Source organism: Ranitomeya variabilis, chromosome 1 (genome assembly GCF_051348905.1).
Source record: "Ranitomeya variabilis isolate aRanVar5 chromosome 1, aRanVar5.hap1, whole genome shotgun sequence".
Classification (NCBI taxonomy): domain Eukaryota; kingdom Metazoa; phylum Chordata; class Amphibia; order Anura; family Dendrobatidae; genus Ranitomeya; species Ranitomeya variabilis.
In genome coordinates, this window is record NC_135232.1 from 742,453,288 (window position 1) to 742,471,085 (window position 17,798).

At 42.6% G+C, this 17,798-nt stretch overlaps 1 long non-coding RNA gene across 1 annotated transcript in view; it reads right to left on the minus strand.

The window, feature by feature from the left end:
* The window catches only part of LOC143782173 (uncharacterized), a 45,375-nt gene extending 28,779 nt beyond the window's left edge, over window positions 1-16,596 (minus strand). The window contains exons 1-2 of the long non-coding RNA XR_013216881.1: window positions 15,962-16,596; window positions 9,211-9,334 (exon numbers count right to left, since the gene is read on the minus strand). This is a non-coding gene — a long non-coding RNA (uncharacterized LOC143782173). The remainder of the gene's footprint in view (window positions 1-9,210; window positions 9,335-15,961) is intronic.
* Between the last annotated feature and the right edge of the window lie 1,202 nt (window positions 16,597-17,798).

Consider the following 17,798-nt stretch of genomic DNA (forward strand, 5'->3'; position numbering starts at 1 on the left):
CACAACAACCACAAGACGGATTTCATCACCAGGTATCATTGCAATCAGTATAACGGCGCCGACCTGACACTGTCTGTAGTTACTGAGCACAATCCTGCTGACAGGGGCACTTTAACAATAGATTCTGTGTATGCATGTAATATTACTTTTAATTTAAAGGGTGTTTCCACTTTTACAGAATTAGTGCCCAAACATTTGCATAGTTCCAAACCAATAAACACAGATGTTACTCACTCTCCCTGGTAAAGCACAGGGTTAGCGATTGACTGAAGCAGGGATATTCTGAACATTGTAGTCATGAAATCACAGCTGCTGTCAGAACACAGAAAGCAGTACAATGAAGAAAAGCCACCCTGGACCCGGGGAGGGTGAGAACCTTCGGTGTTTACATAGTAGCAAACCAACAAGCACCACTTCTGTGAAGGTGGAAACCTTTTTCATTTTCCGACTCCTTAGTCAGTGTATTCTACAGGCTGCTTTCCTAGTTGTCTTTTCTTTACCGTAAAACAGACCACCTAAAAAATCTAAATTGTACAAGCCAGATTTCAGTCTCTCTCGCTTCAACAATGGCAATTTGTAGGGATTCAGCTCTCTGGAGGGTAGTCAGATACGCACTGGCACAGGGCTTTTATATAAACATTAAGTTCAGACCAAATACAGACACTTAGAATAATAATAATAATAATTTTTATTTATATAGCGCCAACATATTCCGCAGCGCTTTACAAATTATAGAGGGGACTTGTACAGACAATAGACATTACAGCATAACAGAAATCACAGTTCAAAATAGATACCAGGAGGAATGAGGGCCCTGCTCGCAAGCTTACAAACTATGAGGAAAAGGGGAGACACGAGAATATATCAGTATAAACAAAAAAAAAATAGCAATTTAACAAATATAATCTTTATTAACAAAAAAAATCACACAGTGACATGAAACCGTACAAAAAAGCCCCTTAAAAACAGTTAGGGCAAAATGGTTCAGACAGTTATTATGACTAGCATATATAAATATAAGTCAATACATCCAATGTACATAATAGAAAAATGCGCAGCCATATTTAGAGTAATTACAGACAATGGAATGTGACTAAAGAGAGGTTTAAGCTGTCAGACATTAATAATCTGCAAAGAGTAGTATATCAAAAAAGTATCACAAAAAATCCAAACCATATGCCATTGTGACAGTTTGAAACACAATGCACAGTGTCCCAACGTGTTTCGTGTGTAGCTTCATCGGCACTCACTTGACTCCCTGACGAAGCTACACACGAAACGAGCGTTAGGCTATGTGCACACGTTGAGGATTTGCCTGTGGAATTTTCTGCACGGATTCTTCCTTTCTTGGCAGAAGACGCAGTTGAAAATCCGCACGGAATTGATGCATTTTTAAGCTAAATAAAGATCTACTATTTAACGAAAAAAAAAAAAAATTGTGATGTAATTTCTTTGTTCAAACTCTTCTTTTGCATACTCCATTGAATACCATTACATCATCACATACCATGTTCAAATATAATGTTTACACACACAAAACAAATATAAGTGACTATCTATAGCTATAGATAGATAGATATAGATAGATATATCTATTAGTGATGAGCGAATATACTCGTTACTCGAGATTTCTCTAGCATGCTCGGGGGTCCTCCGCAGGTACGGACTGGGGATGAAATTCAGCCCTGGCATGTGAAATCACACAGGCCCATGTTGTCCCCGTCCCCCAAGCACCAGATGGAATATATTACTAATATTACCCTGGATGGAGGAAAGGAAAATTTGCTACATGACAAATATTTCTAATCATTCCCGTGGCTGCTGGGGTAAGTGATGGAGTCAGCGACTTTGTGCTCCTTCACATATCTTAACAATATGGGTGTCTTGAGAACACAGATACTGTTAATAACGTAGCAGACAAGGCAGCCCAAGACCAGACAGGCCCTTCTGGCATTTGGCAGATGGCCAGTCTGGCCCGGATCCTCCAAGTATTTTTTAGTGCTCGGAGTTTTAGTTTTTCTTGCCGCAGCTGAATGATTTACATCTGTTAGCCTGCATAAGTACATGTGGGGGTTGCCTGGTTGCTAGGGAATCCCCACATGTACTTATGCTGGCTAACAGATGTAAATCATTCAGCTGCGGCAAGAAAAACTTAATTTCCGAGCACTAAAAAATACTCGGAGGACCCCCGAGCATGCTCGAGAAATCTCGAGTAACGAGTATATTCGCTCATCACTAATATCTATCTATCTATAGATATATCTATCTATTGATATATCTATAGATAAATAGATAACAAGAAAAAAAGGGAACAGCACAGAAATACTTATCTTCAGGTGCAAGGCCCCCAGATAACCAGTCCACCGATCATCCAAATTCCATACAATTTAAAAAAAAGAGGCAGCACTCCATTGTTCCAGTGAAAAAATGTGCAGGGTTTAATTTACCCACATATTCAGGCAACGTTTCAGCTCGCAATGATCCTTTCTCAAGCCTTGAGGAAGGCTCACTGCGAGCTGAAACGTTGCCTGAATATGTGGGTAAATTAAACCCTGCACATTTTTTCACTGGAACAATGGAGTGCTGCCTCTTTTTTTGAAATTGTATAGATAAATAGATAGATAGATCTATAGATAGATATATTTATAGATAGATATATAATACCAAGCCCGATGTTTTGTAATGAACATACTAAAATGGTACATAAAGAGTTAAATAAAAAGACACACACACACACAAAATCTGCGTTTAAACGCAATATCTGTTTACGTTTTTAAAAAAAAGGGGAAAAAAAATTCAAAACCAGAGAGGGAAAGCCAGCAATTGGGGCAGATGTTTATAGCCTGGAAAGGGGGTAATACCCATGGGGCTTTCCAGGCTATTAATATCAGCTCACAGCTGTATATTTAGCCTTTACTGGCTATTAAAATAGGGGAGCCCCCCCAAAAATGATGTAGGGTTCCCCCATAACTTGAAAAGGCTATGCAGACAGATGCGGGCTGATATTAATAGCCTAGGAAGGGGCCATGGATATTGCCCCCCCCCGACTACAAACGCCATCTCTCTGCAGCTCCCGAAATGGCACATCTCTAAGATGTGCCAATTTTGGCACTTAGCCTCTCCCCACTTGCCCTGTAGCAGTGGCAAGTGGGGTAATAGTTGTGGGGTTGATGTCACCTTTGTATTGGAAGGTGAAATCAAGCCCGGCTTAGTAATGGAGAGGTGTCAATAAGACACCTATATATTGCTAATCCTATAGTTGTTATAGGTAAAATAAAAACACAGCCAGAATAATATTTTAATGAAATAAAACACAACATAGTTTGCCATCTTTATTATCCAGCCAATGCATACGACGCCCTCGATCTCCGGTAATAAAAATAAAATAATAAACCAACACAAATACTCCCTGTTCGGATGTAATCCATTTAACCCCTTTCTGACAGCTGATGGAATAGTACGTCAGCTGGCAGTATCCCCCGGTTTGAGGTGGACTCCAGCGGTGAGCCCATCTCAAAGCCGCGACATGTTGGCTGTTTTCAACAGCTGACATGTGCCCGCAATAGGCATCAGTGGAATCGCGATCCACTCGCGCCTATTAACTTAAATGCCGCTGTCAAACTCTGACAGAGGCATTTAACAAGCGCTTCCGGCCATGGGGCCGGAAATACGTGCACCGCTGACCCCCGTAATGTGATCGGGGGTCATCAGTGCATTGCCATCACAACCACAGGTCTCCTGGAGACCTCTATTGTTGTTGATGACAGATTGCTATTAGTGCCACCCTGTGGTCGGCGCTCATAGCAATGCTGTAATTCTGCTACATAGAGGTGATCTGTGCATCACCTCTATAATGCAGAGGTGATCGAGTTGTGGCAGCTTCTAGCCTCCCATTGTGGCTATTGAAGCATGCCAAAAGTAAAAAAAAAAAAAAATGTGTTTAAAAAAAGAAAATAAAACATAAAAATTCAAATCACCCCCCTTTCGCCACAATCAAAATAAAATAACGAAAATTTTATATATATATATATATATATATATATATATATATATATATATATATATATATATATATATATATATATATATATATACACATATATATATATATATATATATATATATATATATATATAACCTACACATATTTGGTATCGCCGCGTTCAGAATCAATAAAAAAAAAGGATTAACCTGATCGCAAAGCAGTGTAGCGAGAATTACGTTTTTTTGGTCGCCAGCACCCCAAAACTCAACAGATTCTACACCGAGACATTGCATTAAAATGCAATAACGGGCAATCGAAGGAACATACCTGCACAAAAGCCCTCACCCAACCCAAACTGTGGATTTTTTTTTCACCACTTAGATAGAAGAGAACCCAGGTATGTTTGGTGTCTATAAACTCGTAATGACCTGAAGAATCATAATGGCAGGTCAATTTTAGCATTTACTGAACCTAGCAAAAAAGCCTATCAAAAAACAAGTGTGGGATTGCACTTTTTTCACAATTTCTCCACACTTGGAATTTTTTTTTCCCGTTTTCGAGTACATGACATGGTAAAACCAATGGTGTCGTTCAAAAGTCCAACTCGTCCGTCAAAAAACAAGCTCTCACATGGCCATATTGACGGAAAAATAAAAAAGTTATGGCTCTGGAAAGAAAAGGAACGAAAAACCGAGAAAAGCTCCGGGGGTTAAGGGGTTAATAACGAGTGTCCCACGACGATCTCCCGTCAGGAGAGGTGACCGCTGTACAGGGGCCTCCGATGACACTCCCACAGTGTAGGTCACCACGGAGTTTGTGCTCTCACTTTACGGCACTACTGCTGCATGAGAATTTTCTCACGCAGCGGTGCTGCAAGTGACAGTATGAACTCCAGAGACCTCTAGGCGGCGGAGTGATACAGTGCGGGGGGATACCTCCTGTCACTGTATCACCGAAGCCCCTGTAGAACGGTCAGAACTCTCGATGTGACTGCTACACACGGGAGATTGTCGTGGGACAGTTGTTATTAAATGGATTACATCGGAAACGGGAGTATACTGTTGGTTTATTTTATTCTTTTGCAGGCGATCGAGGGTGTAGGGGATTAGCTGTTTGGTGAGTATGTTGTGTACACTACCGTGTAAAAGTTGAGGGTCACTTAGAAATTTCCGTATTTTTGAAAGAAAAGCACAGTTTTTTCCAACGAAGCTAACATTAAATGATTCAGAAACACACTCTATACATTGTTAATGTGTTAAATGACTATTCTAGGTGCAAACGTCTGGTTTATAATGCAATATCTTCATAGGTGTATAAACACCCATTTCCAACAACCATCACTCCAGTGTTCTTATGGTACTTTGTGTTTGCTAATTGTGTAAGAAGGCTAATAGATGGTTAGAATACCCTTGAAAACTCTTGTGCTAGTATGTTAGCACAGCTGAAAACAGTTTGGCTGATTAGAGAACCTATAAACCTGACCATCCTTTGAGCTAGTTGGCAATCTGGAGCATTACATTTGTTGGTTCTATTAAACTCTCAAAATGGCCAGAAAAAAAGAATTTCATGTGAAACTCGACAGACTATTTTTGTTCTTAGAAATGAAGGCTATGCGAGAAATTGCCAAGAAACTGAAGATTTCCTACAACGGTGTGTACTACTCCCTTCACAAACAGGCTCTAACCAGAGTAGAAAGAGAAGTGAGAGGCCCCACTGCACAAAAGACAAGACAAATACCGTATTTTCAGGTGTATAAGACGACTGGGCGTATAAGACGACCGTCAACTTTTCAATATAAAATATGGAGTTTGGGATATACTCGCCGTATAATACAGGGGTCATCTTATAAGCTGGGTGTAGTCTTATACGGCGTGCGGTCCGGATGGTTCCCAGGGTCTGGAGGAGAGGAGAAGCGATATCATCTCCGGTCCTTCATGCAATGCATCCTTGGGAACAGAGGCCGCCGCTTGCACCGCTGAGAGCCGGGGGCCGAAGGAAGGTAAGTATAGGCATATTTTTTATTTTTATTCTTTTTTTTTTTACATGAATATGGATCCCAGGGCCTGAAGGAGAGTCACCTCTCCTCCAGACCCTGGGAACCATCCAAGACTGCTCCCTGCACACGCCGTACCCGGTGTATAAGACGACCCTCGACTTTTGAGAAGATTTTCAGGGGTTAAAAAGTCAACTTATACGCCGGAAAATACGGTACATTAGAGTCTGTAGTTTGAGAAATCGACACCTCACAGGTCCTCAACTGGCAGCGTCATTAAATAGTACACGCAAAACGCCAGTGTCAACGTCTACAGTGAAGAGGCGACTCCGGGAGGCTGGCCTTCAGGGCAGAGTGGCAAAGAAAAAGCCATATCTGAGACTGCCTAATAAAAGGAAAAGATTAATATGGGCAAAAGAACACAGACATTGGACAGAGGAAGATTGGAAAAAAGTGTTATGGACAGACGAATCTAAGTTTGAGGTGTTTGGATCACATAGAAGAACATTTGTGAGACGCAGAACTGAAAAGATGCCGGGAGAGTGTCTGACGCCATCTGTCAAGCATGGTGGAGGTAATGTGATGATCTGGGGTTGCTTTAGTGCTGGTAAAGTGGGAGATTTGTACAAGGTAAAAGGGATTTTGAATAAGGAAGGCTATCACTCCATTTTGCAACGCCATGCCATACCCTGTGGACAATGCTTGATTGGAGCTAATCTCATCCTACAACAGGACAATGACCCAAAGCACACCTCCAAATTATGCAAGAACTATTTAGGGAAGAAGCAGGCAGCTGGTATTCTATCTGTAATGGAGTGGCCAGCGAAGTCACCAGATCTCAACCCCATTGAGCTGTTGTGGGAGCAACTTGACCGTATGGTATGCAAAAAGTGCCAAACCAACGTGTGGGAAGGGCTTCTGGAAGCATGGGGTGAAATTTCTCAGGATTACCTCAGCAAATTAACTGCTAGAATGTCAAAGGTTTGCAATGCTGGAATTGCTGCAAAGCAGCATTCTTTCACGAAAGCAAAGTTTGAAGGAGAAAATTATTATCTCAAATAAAAATCTTTTTTTTGAACCTTGTCAATGTCTGGACTAGATTTTCAATTCATTTGGCAACTCATTTGATTAATAAAAGTATGAGTTTTCATGGAAAACACAAAATTGTCTGGGTGACCCCAAAATTTTGAACGGTAGTGTATATGTGTGTTTTGTTTGTTTTTTTTTACTATTCAACACAGTAGCCGGATGATGGGACCACTACTGTCCCATCAACGGCTAATGCGGTCACTGTCCTATGTGACAGCAGACATAGCTGGATGGGACTAGTAGTCCCATTGGACACAGCCACACACACACACACACACACACACACACACAGCGATACACACAGACACCTGCAGACAGACACGCACATCTTCTCTGCCCACACACAGTCTCCCCCACACACTCTTCCTCCACCCTATTTGCAGCATTTTTCGCATGCATATCCGCAGCACTTAATGGAAGTCAATGGGTGCAGAAACGCTGCATATCCGCAAAAAGAATTGACATTTTTCCGCAGCATGTGCGCACCAATTCTGGATTTCCCATTGACTAATATTGGTTGTGCAATACACCGCAGATTTAATGCAATTCCGAGAGTCCAAAAACGCTGCGGATCCGCATCAAATTCCACAATGTGTGCACGTAGCCTTAGGGTGCTGGACACTGTGGTTTAAACTGTCACAATGGCATATGGTCATTATTTTTTGTGATACTTGGTTGATATACTCCTTCTGCCCCACTTGGGCCTTTTTTGATACTACTTTTTGCAGATTATTAATATCTAGCAGCTTAAACCTCTCTTTAGTCACATTCCATGCATGTAATTACTCTAAATATGGCTGTGCATTTTTCTATTATGTACATTGGATGTATTGACTTATATTTATATATGCTAGTCATAGTAACTGTCAACCATTTTGCCTGGTTTTTAAGGGGCTTTTTTGTACTATTTCATCTCACTGTGTTATTTTTTGTAATAAAGATTATCTTTGCTTAATAGAATATATCAATATAAACAGAAATAATTTAGCTAAGTGGTGGTATTTGTTCTGTACTTAATTCTTATAGTGGTTACCCCCACATGGTATAATACTTATTGATGGATTATGGGTCTGCAAATCCTTTTCATTGCATTAATTTTTTATATAAACAGTATGAAGTTTTTTGTCCATTATAAACTTTACAGCTACAAAACAAAAACAGCTTTTCTCCAGTAAAATGAATAACATAAACAGTCCTTTCTTCAGGCACAATGAAACCAAGTAAATGTAGCAGCCTCACCAATCTCGAAATTCCAGACAATTTAAACGTGTTCAGACAAACACCTCTGTTCAGGTCCAGCACAACTTCACATTGCTGTTTACTGTAAATGATATCTATAACCCTGTATGTAACCCCTTTCTCATGTACAGCACCATGGAATTAATGGTGCTATATAAATAAATAATAATAATAATAATAATAATTGCTGAGCTAACTCAGCTGCTGTTATTAGGACTGTAAGCTCCTGGCTGGGTTATGGGAACAACCTTTTTCACCCAGACTCTTTTGGTTGATCCTAAATTCCAGAACTAAAATAGTCAAATTAACCCTCTCAGTAACCTAGTCTTACTGGTACAGATTTTACATTACTGAGGCCAACCACCTTGGTCGCACATATCTGCTATCCACGACTATATACATCCTGCTTTCTTACAGTATTAAGAAAAAATCCACAAATAAAAGTGGAGCTTTAGGATGAAAAACTGGCAAATGAGGAAACACTGTAAAGTTATGTATATTAGTATTATGTGCAAATATACACTGTGCAATACATCTTATAGGGTAAAAGTAGCATCTCCCTTACCTAATGTAGTCCCTATTAGAAGGGCTTTAGACTATTCAAAAAAGCTCAAAAACTCAATTTATAGCATTAAATTATATACAGGGAGGAAGACGGATCCCGCAGCTGCAGGCAGTGTACGCTGTGAGAGGGGAGGAGCAGCACAATTGTTAAGATATATGATAGGCTTTGAACACCAGGAATGACACAATGCCATTTTGACAATTATCATTTTCTGTAAAATGTCTTTGTTACACATTTTTTTTTTACGAATGTTTGAGCTTCACTTTAAAGACACTTGTCTGGGAATTTATAACAAAATAGTAGGTAAAGTTATAACATAGTAAAAATAGACTTCCTAACCTTTTAGAAGTTTGTAGTTTCACTTTTCCTTTCAATTGATGTCACAGAACACCAAAGAAGATCCTCTGGTAACTACAGTAGGGATAGGAGGGAGCTGCAGCTGCAGAATTTCTGCCTCAGTAACCTAGTGACTGTTGTGATTTTGCTTTTTGCTCCCTCTAGTGGTCATTAGTGATTTGACTCTGGAGCGTCTGTCTTTTCCTATATCCTCACCTGGGCCGTTAGTTCAGGGGCGTTGCTATATAAGCTCCCTGGACCTTCAGTTCAATGCCTGGCATCGTTGAAATCAGAGCTAATCTGTTGTGCTCTTGTCCTCTGATCCTGGTTCCTGTTTTTCAAGCTAAGTCTGCTTCTTTGCTTTTTGCTTTTGTTTTGTTTGGTATTTTTGTCCAGCTTGTTCCTATCTGTATCCTGACCTTTGCTGGAAGCTCTAGGGGGCTGGTGTTCTCCCCCCGGACCGTTAGACGGTTCGGGGGTTCTTGAATCTCCAGCGTGGATTTTTATAGGGTTTTTGTTGACCAGATAAGTTATCTTGCTATATTCTGCTATTAGTAAGCTGGCCTCTCTTTGCTGAACCTGGTTCATTTCTGTGTTTGTCATTTCCTCTTACCTCACCGTTATTATTTGTGGGGGGCTTGTATCTTGCTTTGGGGTCCCTTTCTCTGGAGGCAAGAGAGGTCTTTGTTTTCTTCTCCTAGGGGTAGTTAGATTCTCCGGCTGGCGCGAGTCATCTAGCGATCACCGTAGGCATGATCCCCGGCTACTTCTAGTGTTGGCGTTAGGAGTAGCTATTTGGTCAACCCAGTTACCACAGCCCTATGAGCTGGATTTTTGTATCTTGCAGACTTACACGTTCCTCTGAGACCCTGTCCACTGGGGTCATAACAGTATGCCAGGCCAGTATTAAATGTTTAATGCATTGCAGAAGTGGGATTATAAGAAAGAAAATTTTGAGTTTTTTTTTTCCCTCTCTCATTTTTTTTTTTTCTTTTCCCCTTTACCTCAGAGTGGCTTAAGCTTGCTGCAGACATGAATGTCCAGACCTTGATTACAAGTGTGGACCAGCTTGCCGCTCGTGTGCAGGGTATACAAGATTATGTTACCAGAAATCCTAGGTCTGAACCCAAGATTCCGATTCCTGAACTGTTTTCAGGAGACCGATTTAAGTTTAGGAATTTCAGGAATAATTGTAAATTGTTTTTGTCCCTGAAACCTTGTTCGTCTGGAGACTCTGCTCAACAAGTAAAAATTGTTATTTCATTCTTACGGGGTGACCCTCAGGATTGGGCTTTTTCGTTGGCGCCAGGAGATCCGGCATTGGCTGATATTGATGCGTTTTTTCTGGCGCTCGGTTTACTTTATGAGGAACCCAATCTTGAGATTCAGGCAGAGAAAGCCTTGCTGGCTATGTCTCAGGGCCAGGACGAGGCTGAGGTGTATTGCCAAAAATTTCGGAAATGGTCCCTGCTGACACATTGGAACGAGTGTGCACTGGCCGCTAATTTTAGAAATGGCCTTTCTGAGGCCATTAAGAATGTTATGGTGGGTTTTCCCATTCCCACAGGTCTCAATGATACTATGGCACTGGCTATTCAAATTGACCGGCGGTTGCGGGAGCGCAAAACCGCAAATTCCCTCATGTTGTTGTCTGAACAGACACCTGATGTGATGCAATGTGATAGAAAAACCGCAAATTCCCTCATGGTGTTGTCTGAACGGACACCTGATTTGATGCAATGTGATAGAATCCTGACTAGAAATGAGAGGAAAATTCATAGACGCCGGAATGGCTTGTGCTACTACTGTGGTAATTCTACACATGTTATCTCAGCATGCTCTAAACGTATATCTAAGGTTGTTAGTCCTATCACCGTTGGTAATTTGCATCCTAAGTTTATTCTGTCTGTAACTTTGATTTGCTCACTGTCATCTTATCCTGTCATGGCGTTTGTAGATTCGGGTGCTGCCCTGAGTCTTATGGATCTCTCATTTGCTAAGCGCTGTGGTTTTATTCTTGAACCATTAGAAAATCCTATCCCTCTTAGGGGTATTGATGCTACGCCATTGGCAGAAAATAAGCCGCAGTATTGGACACAGGTTACCATGTGCATGACTCCTGAACACCGCGAGGTGATACGTTTTCTCGTTCTACATAAAATGCATGATTTGGTTGTTTTGGGGCTGCCATGGTTACAGACCCATAATCCAGTCCTTGACTGGAAGGCTATGTCAGTGTCTAGTTGGGGCTGTCGTGGTATTCATGAGGATTCCCTGCCTGTGTCTATTGCTTCTTCTACGCCTTCGGAAGTTCCGGAGTACTTGTCTGATTATCAGGATGTCTTTAGCGAGTCCAGGTCCAGTGCATTGCCTCCTCATAGGGAATGTGACTGTGCAATAGATTTGATTCCAGGCAGTAAATTTCCTAAGGGAAGACTGTTTAATCTGTCGATACCTGAACATACCGCTATGCGTTCATATATCAAGGAGTCTCTGGAGAAAGGACACATCCGTCCGTCTTCTTCCCCTCTTGGTGCGGGATTCTTTTTTGTGGCTAAAAAGGACGGATCTTTGAGGCCTTGTATTGACTATCGGCTTTTAAATAAGATCACTGTCAAATTTCAGTATCCTTTGCCGCTGTTGTCTGACTTGTTTGCCCGGATTAAAGGTGCCAAGTGGTTTACCAAGATAGACCTTCGTGGTGCGTACAACCTTGTGCGCATTAAGCAAGGGGATGAATGAAAAACCGCATTCAATACGCCCGAAGGTCATTTTGAGTACTTGGTGATGCCTTTTGGGCTCTTTAATGCCCCTTCAGTTTTTCAGTCCTTTATGCATGACATTTTCCGGAACTATCTGGATAAATTTCTGATCGTTTATCTGGATGATATTCTGTTTTTTTCTGATAATTGGGACTCGCATGTGGAGCAGGTCAGGATGGTCTTTAAAATTTTGCGTGAAAATTCTTTGTTTGTCAAGGGCTCAAAGTGTCTTTTTGGTGTACAGAAGGTTCCCTTTTTGGGGTTCATTTTTTCCCCTTCTGCTGTGGAGATGGACCCAGTCAAGGTCCGAGCTATTCTTGATTGGACTCAGCCCTCGTCAGTTAAGAGTCTTCAGAAGTTCTTGGGTTTCGCTAACTTCTACCGTCGTTTTATCGCTAACTTTTCTAGCATTGTGAAACCTTTGACGGATATGACCAAGAAGGGCTCCGATGTGGTTATTTGGGCTCCTGCTGCCGTGGAGGCTTTCCAGGAGTTGAAACGTCGGTTTACTTCGGCGCCTGTTTTGTGCCAGCCTGATGTCTCGCTTCCCTTTCAAGTTGAGGTGGATGCTTCAGAGATTGGAGCAGGGGCCGTTTTGTCGCAGAGAGGCCCTGGTTGCTCTGTTATGAGACCTTGCGCCTTTTTCTCTAGGAAGTTTTCGCCTGCGGAGCGAAATTATGATGTGGGCAATCGGGAGTTGTTGGCCATGAAATGGGCATTTGAGGAGTGGCGTCATTGGCTCGAGGGTGCTAAGCATCGTGTGGTGGTCTTGACTGATCACAAAAATCTGATGTATCTCGAGTCTGCTAAACGCCTGAATCCTAGACAGGCCCGCTGGTCATTGTTTTTCTCCCGATTTGACTTTGTTGTCTCGTATTTACCAGGTTCAAAGAATGTGAAGGCCGATGCTCTTTCCAGGAGCTTTGTGCCTGATGCTCCTGGAGTCGCTGAACCTGTTGGTATTCTTAAGGATGGTATTATCTTGTCAGCTATTTCTCCTGATCTGCGACGTGTGTTGCAGAGATTTCAGGCTGATAGGCCTGATTCTTGTCCACCTGACAGACTGTTTGTGCCTGATAAGTGGACCAGCAGAGTCATTTCCGAGGTTCATTCCTCGGTGTTGGCAGGTCACCCAGGAATTTTTGGCACCAGAGATCTGGTGGCCAGATCCTTTTGGTGGCCTTCCTTGTCTAGGGATGTCTAGGGATTGTACAGTCCTGTGGGACTTGTGCTCGAGCTAAGCCTTGCTGTTCTCGTGCCAGCGGGTTGCTCTTGCCCTTGCCTGTCCCTAAGAGACCTTGGACACATATCTCCATGGATTTCATTTCTGATCTTCCGGTGTCTCAGGGCATGTCTGTTATCTGGGTGATATGTGATCACTTCTCCAAGATGGTCCATTTGGTTCCTTTGCCTAAACTGCCTTCCTCTTCCGATCTGGTTCCTGTGTTTTTCCAGAACGTGGTTCGTTTGCACGGCATCCCTGAGATTATTGTGTCAGACAGAGGATCCCAGTTCGTTTCCAGATTCTGGCGATCCTTTTGTAGTAGGATGGGCATTGACTTGTCTTTTCGTCTGCTTTCCATCCTCAGACTAATGGACAGACGGAGCGAACTAATCAGACTTTGGAGGCTTATTTGAGGTGTTTTGTCTCTGCTGATCAGGACGATTGGGTGACCTTCTTGCCGTTAGCTGAGTTTGCCCTTAATAATCGGGCTAGTTCCGCCACCTTGGTTTCGCCGTTTTTCTGCAACTCTGGTTTCCACCCTCGTTTTTCTTCGGGTCATGTGGAACCTTCTGACTGCCCTGGGGTGGATTCTGTGGTGGATAGGTTGCAGCGGATCTGGAATCTTGTGGTGGACAACTTGAAGTTGTCACAGGAGAGGGCTCAGTGCTTTGCCAACCGCCGCCGCGGTGTGGGTCCCCGACTACGTGTTGGGGATTTGGTGTGGCTTTCTTCCCGCTTTGTTCCTATGAAGGTTTCCTCTCCCAAATTTAAACCTCGTTTTATTGGTCCTTACAAGATATTGGAAATTCTTAATCCTGTATCCTTTCGCCTGGATCTACCTGTGTCGTTTGCTATCCACAACGTGTTTCATAGGTCCTTGTTGCGGCGGTACGTTGTGCCTGTGGTTCCTTCTGCTGAGCCTCCTGCTCCGGTGTTGGTTGAGGGCGAGTTGGAGTACGTGGTGGAGAAGATCTTGGATTCTCGTCTCTCCAGGCGGAGGCTTCAGTACCTGGTCAAGTGGAAGGGCTATGGTCAGGAAGATAATTCCTGGGTGGTCGCCTCTGATGTTCATGCGGCCGATTTAGTTCGTGCCTTTCACGCCGCTCATCCTGATCGCCCTGGTGGTCGTGGTGAGGGTTCGGTGACCCCACACTAAGGGGGGGGTACTGTTGTGATTTTGCTTTTTGCTCCCTCTAGTGGTCATTAGTGATTTGACTCTGGAGCGTCTGTCTTTTCCTATATCCTCACCTGGGCCGTTAGTTCAGGGGCGTTGCTATATAAGCTCCCTGGACCTTCAGTTCAATGCCTGGCATCGTTGAAATCAGAGCTAATCTGTTGTGCTCTTGTCCTCTGATCCTGGTTCCTGTTTTTCAAGCTAAGTCTGCTTCTTTGCTTTTTGCTTTTGTTTTGTTTGGTATTTTTGTCCAGCTTGTTCCTATCTGTATCCTGACCTTTGCTGGAAGCTCTAGGGGGCTGGTGTTCTCCCCCCGGACCGTTAGACGGTTCGGGGGTTCTTGAATCTCCAGCGTGGATTTTTATAGGGTTTTTGTTGACCAGATAAGTTATCTTGCTATATTCTGCTATTAGTAAGCTGGCCTCTCTTTGCTGAACCTGGTTCATTTCTGTGTTTGTCATTTCCTCTTACCTCACCGTTATTATTTGTGGGGGGCTTGTATCTTGCTTTGGGGTCCCTTTCTCTGGAGGCAAGAGAGGTCTTTGTTTTCTTCTCCTAGGGGTAGTTAGATTCTCCGGCTGGCGCGAGTCATCTAGCGATCACCGTAGGCATGATCCCCGGCTACTTCTAGTGTTGGCGTTAGGAGTAGCTATTTGGTCAACCCAGTTACCACAGCCCTATGAGCTGGATTTTTGTATCTTGCAGACTTACACGTTCCTCTGAGACCCTGTCCACTGGGGTCATAACAGTGACACAAATGAAGGTCAGTCACACAGCACTTACATTACTCTAGTAGAAGTTTGCAGATTAGACATCTACAGTGTGAGGGGTTTATTGCTATAGATACATGGTAAGCATTGTCTGGAATATTTTTTGTAATTGTTATGACTCATCGTAATGTTTTTCACATTCACGGTTGTTCTTGTGCTCCATGTCCGGGCTGTGCAGTGATTTAGGTGCTTCGTCTATCACCATTGTGATGGAGTAGATCACACAACATCGTAGATGATGTGTCCTCCCTGTGTCATATGTGCACATCTGATTTTCTGTGGGTGCAGAACTACAACTACAAAAAAAAAATTCTCATGCTAGATTTTTTTTTCCAAATCGCAAGTCACATACAATTTTGCACCCTCAAAAGGTCTATTAAAACTGCATCCTTCCCCCTTCATCCATGGGATTAACATGGGTCCCACACTGGTCATTCCCCCACATATCGGCCTTTGATTGTGTATCTCAGCCTGTAAAGTGCAATGTGAATTCAGCAGCGTTTAATTTGGATGCATGACATGACCGACACGGTGAGTCACGATGAGTCTGACACTTCATAGATCATAACATCCGGCAGCTGTGGCTGTCACCAGATTCTTGCTCCCATCTCCTGCAAGAAAGGCGATACTGCCAGTTTGCAGCTCTGATCACCTACGAGATGAAGTGAGCCATAGAAACGCTCCATCGCTCTCTGCGCAGCAAATGTCATTTACACTATGCTTGCAAATGTCATCAGCCGAGACAGCGCGAGTCACCCTAATCCTGAGCGCTGGTCTCCAGAGCAACCGCAGACACTGCTTTTTATAGCATCTGTCTACTCACCTGTCGCCTGACCTGTGCATTGCGTCTATTCTAATGATAATGTGATTATTGCCGTGCAGTGGCCGGGACTCCTCTTACTTATTCTGCTCCACTTTGCATTGTTACTGTTTCTTTATATCTTGGCATCTTGAGAATTTTCTATGGGCAGATGGTAACATGGTGAATCACTTGGCCCGATGCCGCATTCAAAGGGAGCCGTATCCGAGGAGGATGTGCACTTACTGCAAAGGAATCCCTGCAACTGAAACACCGGAAATAGGAAGAGCCCTATAATTACTGTAAGTAGAAGACACATACTGACTGCAACATCCAATAAAGGGGAAGTCTTTTGATCACCATTTTACATAGAGATTTATTCTACATAACAAAAAAACAATAAATTACATTATGTATCTTGTACTTATCCTGAGTTACCTCCTGTATTATACTCTAGAGCTGCACTCACTATTCTGCTGGTGCAGTCACTATGTACATACATTACATTACTGATCCTGAGTTATATCCTGTATTATACCCCAGAGCTGCACTCACTATTCTGCTGGTGCAGTCACTGTGTACATACATTACATTACTGATCCTGAGTTACATCCAGTATTATACTCCAGAGCTGCACTCACTATTCTGCTGGTGCAGTCACTCACTGTGTACATACATTACATTACTGATCCTGAGTTACATCCCGTATTATACCCCAGAGCTGCACTCACTATTCTGCTGGTGCAGTCACTGTGTACATACATTACATTACTGATCCTGAGTTACATCCAGTATTATACTCCAGAGCTGCACTCACTATTCTGCTGGTACAGTCACTGTGTACATACATTACATTACTGATCCTGAGTTACATCCAGTATTATACTCCAGAGCTGCACACACTATTCTGCTGGTGCAGTCACTCACTGTGTACATACATTACATTACTGATCCTGAGTTACATCCCGTATTATACCCCAGAGCTGCACTCACTATTCTGCTGGTGCAGTCACTGTGTACATACATTACATTACTGATCCTGAGTTACATCCAGTATTATACTCCAGAGCTGCACTCACTATTCTGCTGGTGCAGTCACTGTGTACATACATTACATTACTGATCCTGAGTTACATCCTGTATTATACCCAGGGCTGCACTCACTATTCTGCTGGTGCAGTCACTGTGTACATACATTACATTACTGATCCTGAGTTACATCCTGCATTATACCCCAGAGCTGCACACATTATTCTGCTGGTGCAGTCACTGTGTACATACATTACTGATCCTGTACTGATTCTGAGTTACATCCTGTATTATACTCCAGAGCTGCACTCACTATTCTGCTGGCGCAGTCACTGTGTACAGACATTACATTACTGATCCTGTGTTACACCCTGTATTATACTCAAGAGCTGCACTCACTATTCTGTCGGGCAGTCACTGTGTACATACAGTGGGGAAAAAAAGTATTTAGTCAGCCACCAATTGTGCAAGTTCTCCCACTTAAAAAAGATGAGAGAGGCCTGTAATTGACATCATAGGTAGACCATAACTATGAGAGTGAAAATGAGAAATCAAATCCAGAAAATCTAAGTGGGAGAACTTTTCCCCACTGTACATTACTGATCCTGTACTGATCCGGAGTTACCTCCTATATTATACTCTAGAGCTGCACTCACTATTCTGCTGGTGCACTCACTGCGTATATACATTATATTACGTAACCTGTATTATTCACCAGAGCTGCACTCACTATTCAGCCGTTTGTTAGTAGTGAAAATCAGCAAGCTTGTTGTCAGACACTCATTTGATAACAAAATATAATTTTTTAATGTAGAAAACAATTGTCTCCCAT